This window comes from Drosophila tropicalis, unplaced genomic scaffold (assembly GCF_018151085.1).
Source record: "Drosophila tropicalis isolate 14030-0801.00 unplaced genomic scaffold, ASM1815108v1 contig_859, whole genome shotgun sequence".
Lineage (NCBI taxonomy): Eukaryota > Metazoa > Arthropoda > Insecta > Diptera > Drosophilidae > Drosophila > Drosophila tropicalis.
In genome coordinates, this window is record NW_027173353.1 from 275,169 (window position 1) to 291,931 (window position 16,763).

The window sequence follows — 16,763 nt, forward strand, 5'->3', positions numbered from 1 at the left end:
TTCATTCACAAGACACACACACATCCGCATACATACCTATACATTTGTACTCTCTCTCTCGCGCTCTCTGGCAAGTGAATTAGTGTGACCAAAGTTTAAGTGGTTTTATGTTGTAGCTGGTCAGGCCAGAATTTTATTTTTTTTTTTTTTTCGTTTCTTTTAGTTGTTGCTAACTGCAAAAACGTCAACTTTTTTTGCATTAATAAAAAAAGAAAACAATGGCATAGTGTGGGTGGTTTTTTTTTTTGTGCTTATTGAAATTTAACTCAACTGTTATGTATGTGTGTACAAATGTACGTTTTTTAATAATCTTAGTTTCTTTAGATTTAACATCGCAGTGCTTTAATTTTTTTGAAAATTAAATTTATTTCACCAATTTGCCTTGAATTATTAAACCTAGTTTCCATTTTCTTTGTTTCAAAATTAAAATAAATTTCAAATTAACTAAAATAAAAGCATTTCCGGTTGTTGTGTTTCCACTGTGGCGAAATCCTCTCAAGCCCACCCCCCAAACTATATCTCTATCACTCATTATCTTTCTCGCTCTTTCTCGGTGTGTCTATTGTAATTAGTAGGCAACTGCAACGATGCATGCCCCAATTTGACCTATCTCCATCTCCTGCTCCTCTACACACACACACACACTCAGACAAAGACAGGCTTGGATAATTTACATTTGAATGTGCGTGAGCACACATTTGTTGATAATTACCAGCAAATTACTAAACGCACTTAGCAACAACAACAACAAAAAGTCGTCTGTGATAGATATGTAAATACACACACACACACACAAAAACACCCACAACCCAAAGCACACATACACATGCATAGCTCAACGCGTGCTCAATTGACATTTATTATTTTCGACTTCTTTACGCCGTTCACTGCTGCTGTCGCTACTGAGGTCGCTTCTAATCCAACAATTCTTTCGCTATATCATTGGTCTGGACGGGTGGGTGTAAAGAGCTTGGAAGAATGAGTAAAAATTTTGGATCTTGGCAAGTTTTCGTCAATTAATTCATAGACTCACCTTATGAAATGCGTAAACTTATATTTTCTTTGTAAAACCTTTAAAAAATCCGTCTAAAAATACCTATAAAGTTGGAGAATATGTTTGCTGTGGATACATTTTTGTTATACACTTGCAAAAGCGTTATCTTTAAAAATAAAGGACACGAATGTTTAATTTGTAACGTAATTAACATCAAAGTACTAAAAGACAACAAAATTCCTGATCTCCAATTAATATTTCTGTTACAGTTGCTTGAAATAGTATTCCCACTTTGTTGAGGTCTTTTATTTATTACTTAGATATTCAGTTAGAAAACAATGTTTTTATAACAATAATGTTAAAATAACTTTTTTTTTTAGGAAACTTTGAAAAAAGTTTAGCTTTATCAGCAAAAATTTAAAATTTAGAATTAGGAACAAGTTCTTGACGATCTTTCAAAATGAAGTCTCGGCTTTATACATATTTAACATGTGTACGCAAGTTGATGGTGTTTTCTTAATTCATTTAATGCTTTTTACCAATTTGGCTTATTTTTTTTTGTTTCTTTCTGGTTTTATTATTAGTATTAACTTCTGTATAAACTAGGCACAGCACGTTTTTACTTTTCTGGTATGGGTTTCTTGTCCATTTATGGTAAGGGCGCATAAGGCGTCCATTTTTGGTCATGAAAGCTAGTTGCACTACACTGAAACAAATCAGAGAAAGAAAAAAACATCAGCCATATCATAATTTATAATCTTTAGGAAAAAAAAACAAATCTTATGGAATCTATAAACCTTGAAGCACAACCTCTAAATAACTGAATCGTAGACTCAAAGAATCATTAAAAAAAAGTCGTCACAACTTCCAATCATAATCCATCAAAAAATACAAAAATACGAGAAAAAAATGAACGACACGTAATTGCCTAAATCCAAACACAAAACAAGATCATGTAAGTCAGAGTCAGAGTCAGTTAGAAAGACACAGCCAGCAGTCATGTCAAGATGGAAAAATAAGCTGAAAATACATAAATTTGTAATGGATGATGAGAGCAGAAGGCTTGGGGTGGGGAGAAGGGAGGTAGGTGGTAAGGAAGACCCAACAACGAAGTTCACGGGTAAAGCGAATGCCAAAGTCAGATGGTAACGATGGCTACACAACAATAAATCAACCAAAATAAAGCTTCCCTTTAACTTGGTCTTTGGGAATGATGAAACGAAGGAATGAGGTTTCCAGAGCAGAGCGTACGGTTTACGTAACTTAAAATAAAAGGTATAAAACAGAACAGATTGTCAAGTGAAATCAAAGTAATTTGATTAATTAATTGGATATTTAATATTTATACAGTCGAAAAATACTCAAGAGATAAGTAAAAAAATCTGTAATTTAAGCTTGTATTTAACTGCAAAGAGCATTTCTTAACTAAGACATTAAGGAATTTAAAGGATGCCAAAGCTAAGAGAGTGTCGAAATTCAATGACCCTCTTTGCAAAGTATCTTTATTCCATTTTGGAATTAGAACATTAACTTGAATTAATTATTTGAAAAGGAAAATTTTGGAAATCTGATCAATCAAAGATTTTCAAAATTTCTCCACATGATGTATAAAAAACCTGGATCATTAGATGATTTATCGTTCGTAATAAAGGTTTACTTCTCCTCAATATATATGTACTAACCATATCCGTGTATTCTGAAAGATTTTTTTGTTATAAATTGCATCTACTGTACTTGCCAATGAAATGGTCCTATTGAAGATATGTACATACATACATATGTATGTACCTACAAATATGTGTGTGTATAGTCAAAGTTTGTTGAATAAACATTATTTTCCTTCATGGAAATTTATTGAGCGGATTGATTAGAACTACATATACATATATGTATGTATTATTGTTGAATCCCTCTTATACGATTAACAACTCGGTGTCCCTGGCTGTCCGACCAAGTTAGTTTTCACTGATTATGTTTGTACATACATACATACATACATACATACATACATACATACATAAGTGCAATGAGTCCGCTGCTGATGCCGTCAGTCATGATCATCATTATCATTATTATCACCACAGACATCATCATAATCATCATCAGCAGGGAACAACAGAAGCAACAGCCGGCCAACACAAGCCACAAGCAGCGCGCTGCTGCAAAATGGCGAACGCACGAAAAGAAAAAAAAAGAGTAACAGAAAAGAAAAACATTCAATAAAGCAGAGAGAGAGAGAGAGGGAGACCAAAACCAAAGCATGCAGACAGAATGACAAACAGACATTCAGGCTGGCATCGGCATCGCGTATACGTAGCGTAGTACACATACACCCAAAGCACATTCAGGCATGTGTATATATGTATGTATGAGTGTGTGTGTGTGTCCATGCATACACGCAAACATCCAAAACCATCCACATGCACGTTGCCTGGCGGGTGGTTGGTGGCTAAGGGGGCTAGAGGGCTAGAAAGCTGGTGGCTGGTGGCTACGGGGCAGAGACACACTAACTGAAATGAACATTGCCTGTTAGTGTTGTTGGTGTAGTTGTTGTTGTTCTTGCTGTTGTTGCTCTTCTTGTTGTTGTTGTTTTACTACTATGTACTACGCTTAACACCAGTAGCTGTCTGACAGCTTGGCTGTCGCACCGGCTGATTGTTGTTGGTTTATTTTTTCGGTGTAATACCCTGCACCCAAAAAAAGGGATAAAATGGGGTATATTAGATATGGATTACGTTACGATATACAGAATTATGTATTTATGCCATTTTTAAATTAGCATTAGAATCAATAATTATAGAAAATAAAAATTTCTTATTCTTTTATAATATTTTATATTTATCCCATTAAATGTACACAAATAGATAAATGAAACTCAAATTTCGGATTATAAAAGGCTCTCATGGGAAAGTAATAAAGCAAATATTTGAAAAATTTAAATACAGGGTATCTTAAAGTCATCATAGTTTCGAGTTGACTGCATATTTTCTTTTCTTACTTTGTGCTGGCCTTTTTGTTCGATTTGTTTTTTTTTTTTTTTTTTTTGAAGTTCAAGAATATGAAAAGCAAACGCGTATAACACTAAACGAAAGAGAAAAAAAAGAAGGAGGCAGCAAGTAGTAGTAGTCGTAGTGTGACAATGCGGCGAGGTGTAGCTATCGGGTATATACAAACTTACAGACAATATGTGTATCTTTACATATATGTATGTATGTGCATACATACATATAGAAATATATAGCTACAATATCTGAGATGTTACCAAGCAAATGTCTTGTCTACACACACACACACCCAATGAATACATGTGCGTACTTTTGGAGTTCTTCTTCGACTTCTTCTTGTATTTGGTCTTCTTGTGGCGTTCACACACAGAAACACACACACACACTCTTGGTTGGATTGGAATATGTAATTTTTCGTTCATTGCTTTTGAACCGGTTTGCCATGCGTCTCGTACAACCAACCTTCCCTCTGTCCTTCCCCCCTCTGGATCTTCATCATCAACATCATCTTCGCCTCCTACTTGAATCACAAACTTTACCAAATACTACTATAAACATTGGAGTTGTACTACAACTTCTTGCGACTGACTGCCTGTGCCTCCGTCTCCTCAACTGCCTGCCCCTTTGATGGTTAGTTGCTTGGATGGAGTCTGTGTAGATTTTGCTGATTTTGTTGTGGGGTTGTGTCTGTCTGTTTTGGAATCCTATACACATATATATGCTATGTATAGTCAATATAGTCAGTAACAAAATCTAGATAGTTAAATAAAATGGATTTTATTCATTTAAGTCACTTTTCTGTAATAACTAACAATTTAAGTAATTTTATTTTAAGTGAAAACAACGAAAGAGTTAATTCTGTATAAGCTCAAGTAAATAATATTATCATGGAATAGTTGTTTCCTATAATGAAAGTAAGAATAATCAATTCAACTCAAGTTCAGTCTATTTAAGAGCTTTCCAAACGAACTCCTGATCATTGTAAAAGTCATGACAATAAGAGTATCTATAATCTTTTCAATTGAGGCGACTCAAAACAGCCCTCGCCTTTTTCTGATCTGCTGCCTTGTTGACCCTAATCCGCACCTGTATTTCATCTTTCGTCGTCGTCTTCTGGCAAGAGGCGCAGCAGAAGTAGGGCCCGCAACCAAACAAAAAAAAAAAAAAAACCAAACGAAAAACATGCGTCGTCAACATTTTCGGGATCATTAATTACGTCTGGGTCTACGTCTTTTTGCCTGCCTCTGCCTCGGCTGCTGCTGCTGGTTGCCTTCTGCTGTCGGCTGACCAAGAACCGGAATGTTCAAGAAGGAAACAAGAAAGTTGGCTATAAGATTTGATCTCTCCCTCTCTCTCTCTGTGTCTCGCTCTCCCACAATCTATCTCTTTCTTGTTACTCTTTGACTTGGATTTTTCAAGCTCCAACTTTATTCTTTTTTTGTTCACATTAGAATTTCTATATGTTTGCACAAAGGCTGCTCTTTGTGTGTTGTTTGCTGTATGTGGAGGAATAACTGGAACTGGTTTGCTTTTTTTTTTTTTTTTTTTTTTAGTTTTTAGTTTTTATCTATAACTCACTACATAAAGAGACGACGTGCATGTATGTATGTATATAAAATACATTTTACATACATCCATATACATATATATGTATTTTCATATTTCCAACATGCGTTTATGGCTATTTATACTTCCTTTTTATCGGCATCTCGATGAATAAGCCGCTACTAAAGGCTTTGGGTTTTGCCTGTGGCCTCATTAGCGTTTGAAAGAGCATTATTACTCATCCTTCTTTCACAAAATTGTATGTATGTATGTATGTATATAATATTATTTATGTATAATGCCTGAGCTAAGCCGTACTTTATCATCATTTTGTTTAAAGTCTTCCTCCCCTCTGCCGCATTCCCATTTCGACTCGATGAAGATAAAATTATTATTTTTGTATTTGTATTTGAATCACTATTAACCAGTAGCTTTAAGATTTCTCTGAAAAATTTATTCATAATGATGTTGAAAAATGAAACAATACCCAATACATTTTGTATGCTATTTATATTGAAATCGAAAACGAAATCGAACAACCAACCGGTTCTTCATTTCGTTCCCGCTCTCGGCCACTATTGGCCGTAATCAACCACAAAAAACGAAAAATATTTTTATTTATTGAGTACCAACAAAATGAAAAGCCGCAAACAAACCGGAAAATATTGCAAGAACAAAAAAAACAACGACTGGTTATAACTATTATCCCCTTTTATCTTTCTTCGTTTCATATCCATTCAAAAGAGCATTTACTTAGAACTTCATTGACGAATAAACCAGATATTGTCTAAAGATTATAACTATGTAGTTTACCTGGTGATGTGGTTAAAAACTTCTAATTCTCATGTCAGTGGAAATTGAAATGCAAAACTCCATACATTTTACTATATAGGAGAGAGAATCAAAGTGTTGTAGAAGTTGAAAGAAACATTGAGCAGACTTTGTCTTCCCAATTGGCCCTACTTCGATCAGTGTACACCCTAGAACTCTGATGAAAATCTGTTGCAACAATGATATTATAAAAAAAAAAACCTATAAAATTATTGAACTTTGCTTTGATATTTTTCTGAATCGTAGTTAAATTTGAATTGTAATTATTTTTTTTTCAATTTTATTATATAAAAAATTAATTAAAAATAGTATTTTATTTCCAATAAATAAAGTTAGACATTAAGTAAGTTTTTTTTAGATAAAATGTATTGATAAATTACATTAGTTACATTATAATAGTTAAAATTAAACTCAATTAGATCAAGTCTCAACAACCCTAGATGGTTGTCCTTGTTTGACTTACATAAAGGTTGTTCTTTGTTATTAAATATGTCTTACTGAACTTTGTAATTAAATAAGTATATTAGATTCTCAGATTTATTAGTGTGTAATAAATAATAAAAAAAAAAAAAACAAATTCACTTATTATAAAAATAAAGCAATTCAATTTCAATTCAATTGAAAAGTTGCATTAGAAACGATTTTAAGTTCGTTTTATTATCGATAACTATGGACAACAATTTTCAAAAACAAAAATCTTGTACTTACCTTGCTTATGATTAATAATTTGTTGGTTTTCATACTTTTACCTAAAACTGATATACATTTTCATCAGGGATAGGGTATCAAACAATAAAAGCAAACACACAGAGACATGCCACAGTGCTGATAAGTCAATATGTAATTTAAATTGTATTTTTATAATGATAAGCCGGTAAAATGTGACATATATACATATATATAGGAATCAGACAGAGAAAGGGAGAGTCAGGGAAAATGAAAGAAGAGGTGCTATATACATACGTATGTATGTGTGTATGTATGTATGATTGAATATGTGTATATACAAACATATGAACAAACTTTATTGATTTCAATTTACACACAGACACACATGGACAGCTGTTGTCGCTTTCTGTCAGTTGGTCAATTATGCCTTTTGCCTTGCACTATCAGTTAATACTTCTATACAGACATATATACTATATATTCGTGTATGTATGTACATATGTACATAAACTAGATGTTGCATATATAAATTTCAATTTATAGCTACTTGTTGTTTATGAAACTTGCAAATGCAGATACAATTCGGTTGCCATCTTATATTATTTTCGCTAATAAATGAACAAAAAAAAAAATATCTAAATATTAAGGCATATGTTACCTAAATGCCACATACATCTGTATATATTCATATATGTACATATGTATATGTAGATACACATTCATTCTTAATGAAAAAGCACAAAATCTATATACTTCTCTGTATCTATGTATGCATTTGTTTATTTATTTGTACGTGTGCTTGTTTTTTATCTGCCTTTTGTAGCAAATGAATGAAAAGCAACAAGAAAATACAACAACAAAAATCCCATAGACACAATAGTTTCATATATATTTGTAGATACATACATACAAACAACGCCAGTTTGACTATAAAATTTATTGGTTTCTGTTCGTCGTCTATCGTTTATTAGTAATCTATTGATTGCCTAGCATTTAGCTTACTTAAATAATGATCAAGAATTTTTATATCTCGCAATTTCATCAAAATTTCTCAAAATTTCACATAGAATCAAATTGTAATTAAAAATCAGGCATATAATGTAACTCCAATCCCATTTTACACATTTCTTATCTGAGTGGAAACATTTTTCCAATCTGTCTAATAAAATCTACTTAACTTTTCATTAAACCTATTCAGACTACGTGGTAAATACTCGACAATTAGCTATAGAATGAAATTAATGAATGATATATGATCGTGTTTTTAACAATATACAAATCGTTTGTTGATTTATTTAGATCAAATATTAAGTAGTTTAAGTCCTTTTTGCTTATTAATTTAAGGTAACTATAATTCCAAATGGACAAAAATTTCAACAATTTTTACTACATTTCTCATATCTGCTTAGGAAGAATTAAAATCAAGTTTTTTAACAATTTTTATAGAAAAATACATAAAATACAATTGAATTCAACTCCAGTCCATTCAAGTTCTAAGCAAAGTTTTTTATATTTTGTGAATTACTTCTCAACTATTGCAATAAACAACATTGTCAATTAAAACTACTTTATGATCGATAGAATAGCTTAATAGCTTTATTTTCATGCAAAAACTGTTTACTATCTGATAATACAGCAGTATTTATAATTTATATACATATACATACATGTATATATACCTTTAGTTTCAACCTTAATAATTCTCTTTGATCATCAGTTTTTTTGTTTGGTGTTTAAATAAATTTCCTTGACTATGGAGATATTTTCAGTTTCGGTGCGTGCCACATTAAATTCGAAAATACAACACGAACCCACAATAATAACGATGATGATGATCATTATAATGATGATGATGATATCTCCATAGTTCCATAGTTATTACTCACGGCACGTCACAACAAAACCAAAAAAAAACAACAACAAATAAATAAGAAATATTTAAAAAAAAAAAAAAGGCAAAGCGAAACAAAACTGAACTCAAAATTAAGATATGCTAAAAAGGCAAAAAGACAGAAAAAAAAAAAGAAACAGAAACTTGGTTGATAGTAGTAGGTAGTAGGTCGCAGGAGATACACGGGGGAGTCAAAGAGCTCAGAAAGGAGAAGGGCGAGGGGAACGGAGACTTGTTGACAACAACTTTGGGTGCTAGCTTGCTCTCTGGGGCTGTTTGTTTGCTTGCTTGGTTGGCTTTGATGAGAATTGCCTGTTAATTTTTTCTATACCCCACAAACCATAATGTACAATAAAAATGGGGATATTAGCACTAACTAAAACAAGTAATCAAGTGAGCAATGGGAAATAGTAGATACTTTTTTGTATCTATTAAAAAACAAATATTAGTGACCATTTTGTGATTTTTGTTTCCATAGAAAATATTGTTAATAATGAATGAGTTTGAATCGAATTAATAATTTTTAATCCAGCATTTCAAAAGAAAGAAAGGTATTTGAAAAGGAAGAAAGGTATTTCAAAGTCGCCAATTTCATTTCTAATGGAAAGGAAAGGAATTCTCTTTTATTTTTTTATATGTATGGATGTATGTACATATATACTTGTATATTTTTATCTATACGAAATGGTGTGTGCTGCGTTGTCGTCTCTCTATATATGATTTGTATTCAGCATTACTTTTTTTTTTTTTTTTTTTTTTGCTGCTGCTGATATGGCATTTAAACCATTATTGTATAGAGTCGTCGTTTTTTTGCTCTATCTGTATGTCTTTCTCTCTCGCCCACTCTCTCTTTCTCGCTTTGTCTCGTTCGAATGAATTCTCTTGCTCTCTTTTTCTGTCTGCTGTATAGTATAGAGTATTATGAATATATAGCATTGGGGGTATGATTAGTCTTAACTCGTCGGTCGGTCGGTTGGTCGTTTCTTGATGATTGTGGTCATTCAGTTAGTCAGTCAGTCGGACAGTTAGTCTGTCATACGCAACCGTGGTGTCATTCATTTGCCATTTCAAGTGCTTTACACACTCATGATATTGTTGTACGAGTTCATATATGTATGTATGTATAAATATATTGCCATATGTATGTGTATATGTACATATGAGTACGAATGATCGTTTATAATGCCGGCAGTAGTTGAGTATCTCCTCTCGTCTCTTTACTACTACTACTACAACAACTATAGCAAATGTATTTGTTAATACTAAAGTGTAGCTATTTTTTAATACATACAAACAATATATTTTTCCTATTCATTAATAAGTTGTTAAGCTGTCAGTTGTCGTGCTCTTTTCGGTCATTATACAATATCCATAGTATTATTATAGTATAGACTCTACACACATACATACATACGGTGTACATGTGGTATACTTGATTCAGAACTATAATGAATTTCCTATGCAAATATAGTCGTAATTGTTTATCTATATGTAGTGCGAAAATAGAAAATAGCTATATGTACGGTAAGTTTTGTTTTTAATGATTGATAATTAAGAATCATTCAATAGAAATATTATAATTATATTAGAGAGACACAGGCTTGGTGCTGTTTATGCATATTTTTTTTGTTTTAAACATCTGTTAAGCCATATTCACAAACGAGGGCAATAAAAATATCGTCTTTTGCTTAGACTAATGGGAAATCCCAATTGATAGTTAAACAAAGAGCAAAGCTAAAGACTTGACCCCTTTTTAGGTACATAAATCTTTATTCTTAAATCTCAAAACTCATTTGAAAAAAAATCCTAAAATTGGATTCTATTTGTTTACTAATTTCTCAGTACTGTTCCCCTTAGCTGATTTTAACTAATCTTTTATTATTAATCATTCGCAGGTGTTCAGCCTATGGTATGAGTTTTTTTTTTTTGGAGATAGCGTAACTACGTTTAACTAAGCATGATTGTGCCTTTACTAACAAAAAACAACAATGACAAAAACAACAACGCCGAAGAAAATACAAACAATAAAGGCAAACGTACGCGAACGAACAATAAAATTATCGTGCAATCAACTCGAAACAACTTCATCAATCAAGTAGCCAATAAATCATACAATAAATTACCTTACATCAAGACAAACTAGTGTCAACTTCCACAACAAAACCAAAAACAAAACCAAAAAAACGAAACGCAAAGTGATACACGATATGCTATTATTATATGAATGGTTCTACTTTATGACATTTCAAAATGATTTAGACAAGAAAAGAAAGTAGCTGAAAATATTTCTTTATAATTTAATGAAATACATACATATATAGGTATTAATCGTTTTTTTTTACTGACTTGAAGTAATAATTGCGGTTTTCCCCAAATTTTCAATCCAATTCACAATAAACAATTAAAACTAATTAGTTAGTGTGAGAAAATAAAAGTGCCAATAGTAAATGCAAAAGGAAAATAAATACATATAATTAAAGCAAGCATTAATTGCTAAGTATCTAGAATGTTTTAAACCATATAAACTAGATTAATTTAACTTTTAAAATGAATATTGAATTTATCTATTGCTTATTGGCAACCAGCGAACATTGCATAAGCATTTCGATTGAGAACGGGGAAATTTCATTTCGATAGCTTTCAAATTGCTTTTCCACTCACTATTTTTTTCTGGCTGCTGCTTTCTAAGAATAAATCTTGTAAATTAATGACTATATCGAATTTATTTACTCATGGCTAATAATGTACTCAACCATATTAAAGAATAATAAAAGAAATAATTTCGATACGTATTAATGAGAAAATTGGCAATTAATTTTCATTTCACTGACCACTAAAAGGCAAAGGAATTGAATTTGACCAATTTGGCTCGGAATCGAAAGCGGTAGCAAGAGGAGAAGCAGGTTCTCTCAATTACTAGGCCCGATTTGTGTTTCGAATCAGAGATATTGGAATTATTGTGGTAGAGTATTTAAAAGTCATTGCTAAACACATCACAATGTTTTTTGTTTTTATGTTTTTACGCGCTCATCAAAAGAAAAAAAAAGAAAAAAATTTGTATCCAACTTTTGTGTAAAGAGAATCTGCTTCATCGTCTGCCTGCCTGGTGCATGTGGCCTGGCCAGCCGGCTAGTAGGAACCAGTTGGTTCTTAGGAGGCCCCCTTTCTCCCACTCTCCATCAGACAAGAGAAGAAGCAGAAGGCATAGCGATGCGCATGTACTCGTATCTAGATAAGCATCCAGATGGTCGTGGCCAAGAGGGAAGGAGGATGGGATGGGGCGAAGAGGAGGCCAAGGCATAGCCAACAGGGTCAGCGGGTTGTATTTTTCATTATTATTATTTTTCTTTTCTTTTCTTCTTGCTGTTGTTTTTGGTTTCTTCTCTTTGCTCTCTTGCCAAGCCAATTTTTACGCGCATTTGTTTACTATAGATACAAACACATACACAGAGACACATACACACTATCTGCATATGTATGTATGGGGTAAAGCTTTGTGTGTGCGGCTACTGTTTGTATCTCTATCTGTATCTCTGTTTTTGCCATTAAGCTTAAATAATACCAAAGTAAACAAAACAATAAGGAATGTGTGTGCTTTCTCTCTCTTTCTCTCTCCCACTTTTCCTCTCACTCTGTATTCTATAGAATGGTTTTTGGTTGGGTTTTCGGCACTTGTTTCTTTTAAGTGAATTTTCTTCGTTTTTCCCATTCTTCCCATTGGGTGGGTATTACATAAAAAAAAAAAGCAGAAAAAGAAAACAGATATAAAAATGAAAATGTTAAAAGGTAGAAGAATTTGGAGGCAGCCACTTTGGGTTATTTAGAGTTAAAATCGGTAAATAAATGCAGTCTGAGATAGAGAGAGAGAGAGGGAGATAGATGTTCGTGTTCGGTTCTATGATGATGTGTAATTTGGTAGTCTTTTGTGTAAATTGTCTGTATGCATTATTTACACAACAATTTAACAGGTAGCCCAGTATGACACGCAAACTAACAAAACTAACAATAAAAGAAGAGAAAATAATCAGTATAAAAAATGATTCAAGGAATTTGCTGTGATATATTCGATAAGAGTAACTGAAAACCACCAAAACGACATGAAATCTTAAAAAAAGAAACTGAATAAGCAGTGATTAATCAACAATACTTAACTTAGTCTATGTATATAGCATATGATTCATATATACGTACTATCGTTATTTCAGGAATTTATAACTGAAATTCTAAGAGACCTAACCACAAGTTTAATTTTTAAATTATCAAATGGAATGCCTGAAAAATCAATTTATTCCTATATTAATGAAACGTGTCGTACATTTCTTTTTTTTTGAGGTTTCTGATTATCCTAATAACATTTCAAGATTGATGATATTTGTTTCAAATACCCGTAAATCAAGTTAGTTTTTATGTCTATTAAACGGGGGCTAACTCAAGGTGGTATGTATCTGAATGAAATACAAATCGGCTTACTTCAATTAAACGGCATGGGGGCCATAATAAATAAGCCAAAAATAAATGCATAAATAAGTATTCATGTAAGCTTGAATACACAAACACAAACACAATGAGTATATACATAGATATGACAAATATACGTGTGTAAATTGCCAATCTATAAGTAAAAGAGATGAAAATATGTAGAATAACAGCCAGCCAACCAACGTAGAGCACGTTTTGTTAATTTTTAATTAATGAAATTTATTTCGAGAAAAGAAAAAAAAAACAGAACCAACAAATATATGTAAGTCTCTCTGTCTCTGAGGACTCATTTTGAGGTGTATGGAATTCATTTTTGCACCTATATCATCCATCTACGTACATATGTACATATGTATGAACAAAGCAGCCTACCTTTATATTATTATTTACGTACATATATGGCGCATCAAATAATCAGGCAATTTATAAAACTGCCAACATCTAGACCTCGATAAGCAATACCTTTAATTTTTTTTTTTTTTTTTTTGCTTTTGTATTTTCGTTTTGCCTTTCGGTCGTACGATATTTTTCATTCATGCGCTAATCGTTGGACATTATGGCTTTCTTTCTACACACAAGCTAGATTATACATATATGTACACTCATGATGAATATAATAGGTACACCCTTTAAAATTTAATTTAAATTAGCACAACTTTTTTTCTTTTACCTTAATCACCAAAATTTAAATGCACATTTGTTTATTGAACATTTGTGTATTCTTTACCTTAATTTGGAAATGAAAAGTTATTTTATTCAAAAGTTACAACAAAAATATGAAATTTCAGAATTTCGTGCTTGATGAAAATAATAGGTACACTTTAATTCACTAAGTCATATTTAATTTTTTTTGTTTTCAAATCACTGAAAATCTATTTTTGTTTCATTATCTGATTAATATGGAATGTATCCACCTTAATTTTACCGTTACTTTTCCCATCCGATTGGGGATACTCTTAATCAAAGCTTGGCAGGACTCTATCGAAATCTTCTTCGACGCACTCCCACAATTGTCGGTTGTTGCCACTTTTTTCTGTTCGAGACTGATCCTATAGCTCACCCCACAAGTTATCGATGAGATTCAGATCCGGAGACTAAGTGGGCTAGGTAAGAGCGACCACTATATTGACCTCTAACCAAGTTTTTAAAATTTTGGAGGTGTGTTTTACGTCGTTATCCTGTTGATAAACCCACCACAGGGACTTTTTTTCCTCTAAATATGCTAGCATAATATTTTCCAGGACATCCCTATAGTCAGCTGCTCCCATCATGTCAGATATTAGGAATATTGGATAGTGTTCTGACCAAGACAAACAACCCCACACTATAATATTTTTAACACCATGCACCACTGTAGCGGTGATCAAAGTTTTTGGTTATAGGGCGCCTTAAATGTTAGGAACAGTCATTTCCGAAAAGATAAATTTTAGTTTCGTTGCTAAGAAGGATATTAGGCCGGTTTTTTTGAACTTCAGATGCTGCCCATGTGAAGTAGTCGTTAAGAAATCTTTGCTACATGATCAAATCTTTGGTTCGCATCAAAGGAACCCTTCTTGCGATACGAACTGATAGATTAGCCATTTGTAGTGAAATCCTAATTGGAAAAACATTAATATCATTGTCCATTTTGGATCCAATGGCTCTCAAGGACTCGAAAGTGTCCGAATTTCCTAGGTTAGGAGTGGTTTTCTCTTGACCCAGTTAGTCTCGTGATCTGAATCTCATCGATAACTTGTGGGGTGAGCTATAGGATCAGTCTCGAACAGAAAAAAGTGGCAACAACCGACAATTGTGGGAGTGCGTCGAAGAAGATTTCGATAGAGTCCTGCCAAGCTTTGATTAAGAGTATCCCCAATCGGATGGGAAAAGTAACGGTAAAATTAAGGTGGATACATTCCATATTAATCAGATAATGAAACAAAAATAGATTTTCAGTGATTTGAAAACAAAAAAATTAAATATGACTTAGTGAATTAAAGTGTACCTATTATTTTCATCAAGCACGAAATTCTGAAATTTCATATTTTTTGTTGTAACTTTTGAATAAAATAATTTTTCTTTTCCAAATTATGGTAAACAATACACAAATGTTCAATAAACAAATGTGCATTTAAATTTTGGTGATTAAGGTAAAAGAAAAAAAGTTGTGCTAATTTAAAGTCAAAAAAATTAATTTTAAGGGGTGTACCTATTATATTCATCATGAGTGTATGTATACGTATGTATATGGCCGATAAAATAAAATGTATTCCCCTCTTGCTTTTGCTTGCTTGCCTATCCTTTCTCTCGCACCTTATATCAAAAACGTAAATCACCTGCCAGCGGTTCTCAATATTTTAAACACATTTTAATGCTGCGTAAATAAACCGAAAAGAAACCAAAATTAAACAATCCCCCACGTGCTTTCTTTTTCAAAACCAAATACTATATTTATGAGGAAAACGAAAAGAATTATTTTATGTATTTATTATTGTATGTATTTTCATTTAATACGTATACGTTATTTTTCTTTTTTTCTGGTTTGTGTTTTTATGTGTATTTTCTTGCCTCTTGACGCTTTGTATGTATGTATGTAGGCAAATATTTTCATTGCCGGAAAACGTTGGCTATCATTTGAAAAGCGAGAGAGATTGATTGAAAGGGGGAGAGACCGGGAGCCTTAGAAATACTCTTCACGACAATATAAGCCATTAATCCTTTCAAGTAGTGAATTGTAATCCAAGTTAATAATACAGAAACTATTTCTTAAGTGAATCAGTTGTATTAAGTCATTTATATCAGAGACTTTTTGCGGTTTGCCACAGTTGCTGAAATCTTGAATTATGTTTTTAATAAGAATACTGTTTCTCTTTCTTTAAAAGAACTTGAATAAAACAGATATTGAAATATTAGCAATTTAAGAGGTAAAATATAGTTTTTGGGGAAATTTTTTCCCCTCATTTCCTCTGCGGTTAACTAAATCTTAATATACAAAAACAAAGAGAGAGAGAGTATCTCAATTTCTTTGCATGTTATTTGTACAAATTTGTATTCATTTCTTTTCGGCTACGATCATTGTTTACTTTTCTATTATTGGCCTATTCGTTTTTGATTGAAATGGTATTTTCGTATTTATTTTTTGTTGGTTTCGGGTTTTCGGTGAAGCGACAAAGTGTATAAAGCACCGAAAATTTTTTTGCACACATCATAAACGATAGTTTACAACAAAATTGTTTTGGCGCCACTCAATCAGACTCCAACTAGTCCCAATCTGGCTTGGCCCACAAGAGAAAACAACTACAAAAGGCGTCGCCGTGTCGCCATCAGTCAAAGTTCTTGTTTGATTTACATGTTTATCTTCATACTTCAT

The 16,763-nt window shown here is 32.4% G+C and overlaps 1 protein-coding gene across 3 annotated transcripts in view; it reads left to right on the top strand.

Moving 5' to 3' along the window:
- cic (Putative transcription factor capicua) overlaps positions 1-16,763 on the top strand; it is a 43,280-nt gene that overhangs the window by 1,347 nt on the left and 25,170 nt on the right. The gene's annotated exons all lie outside the window — the stretch shown is intronic.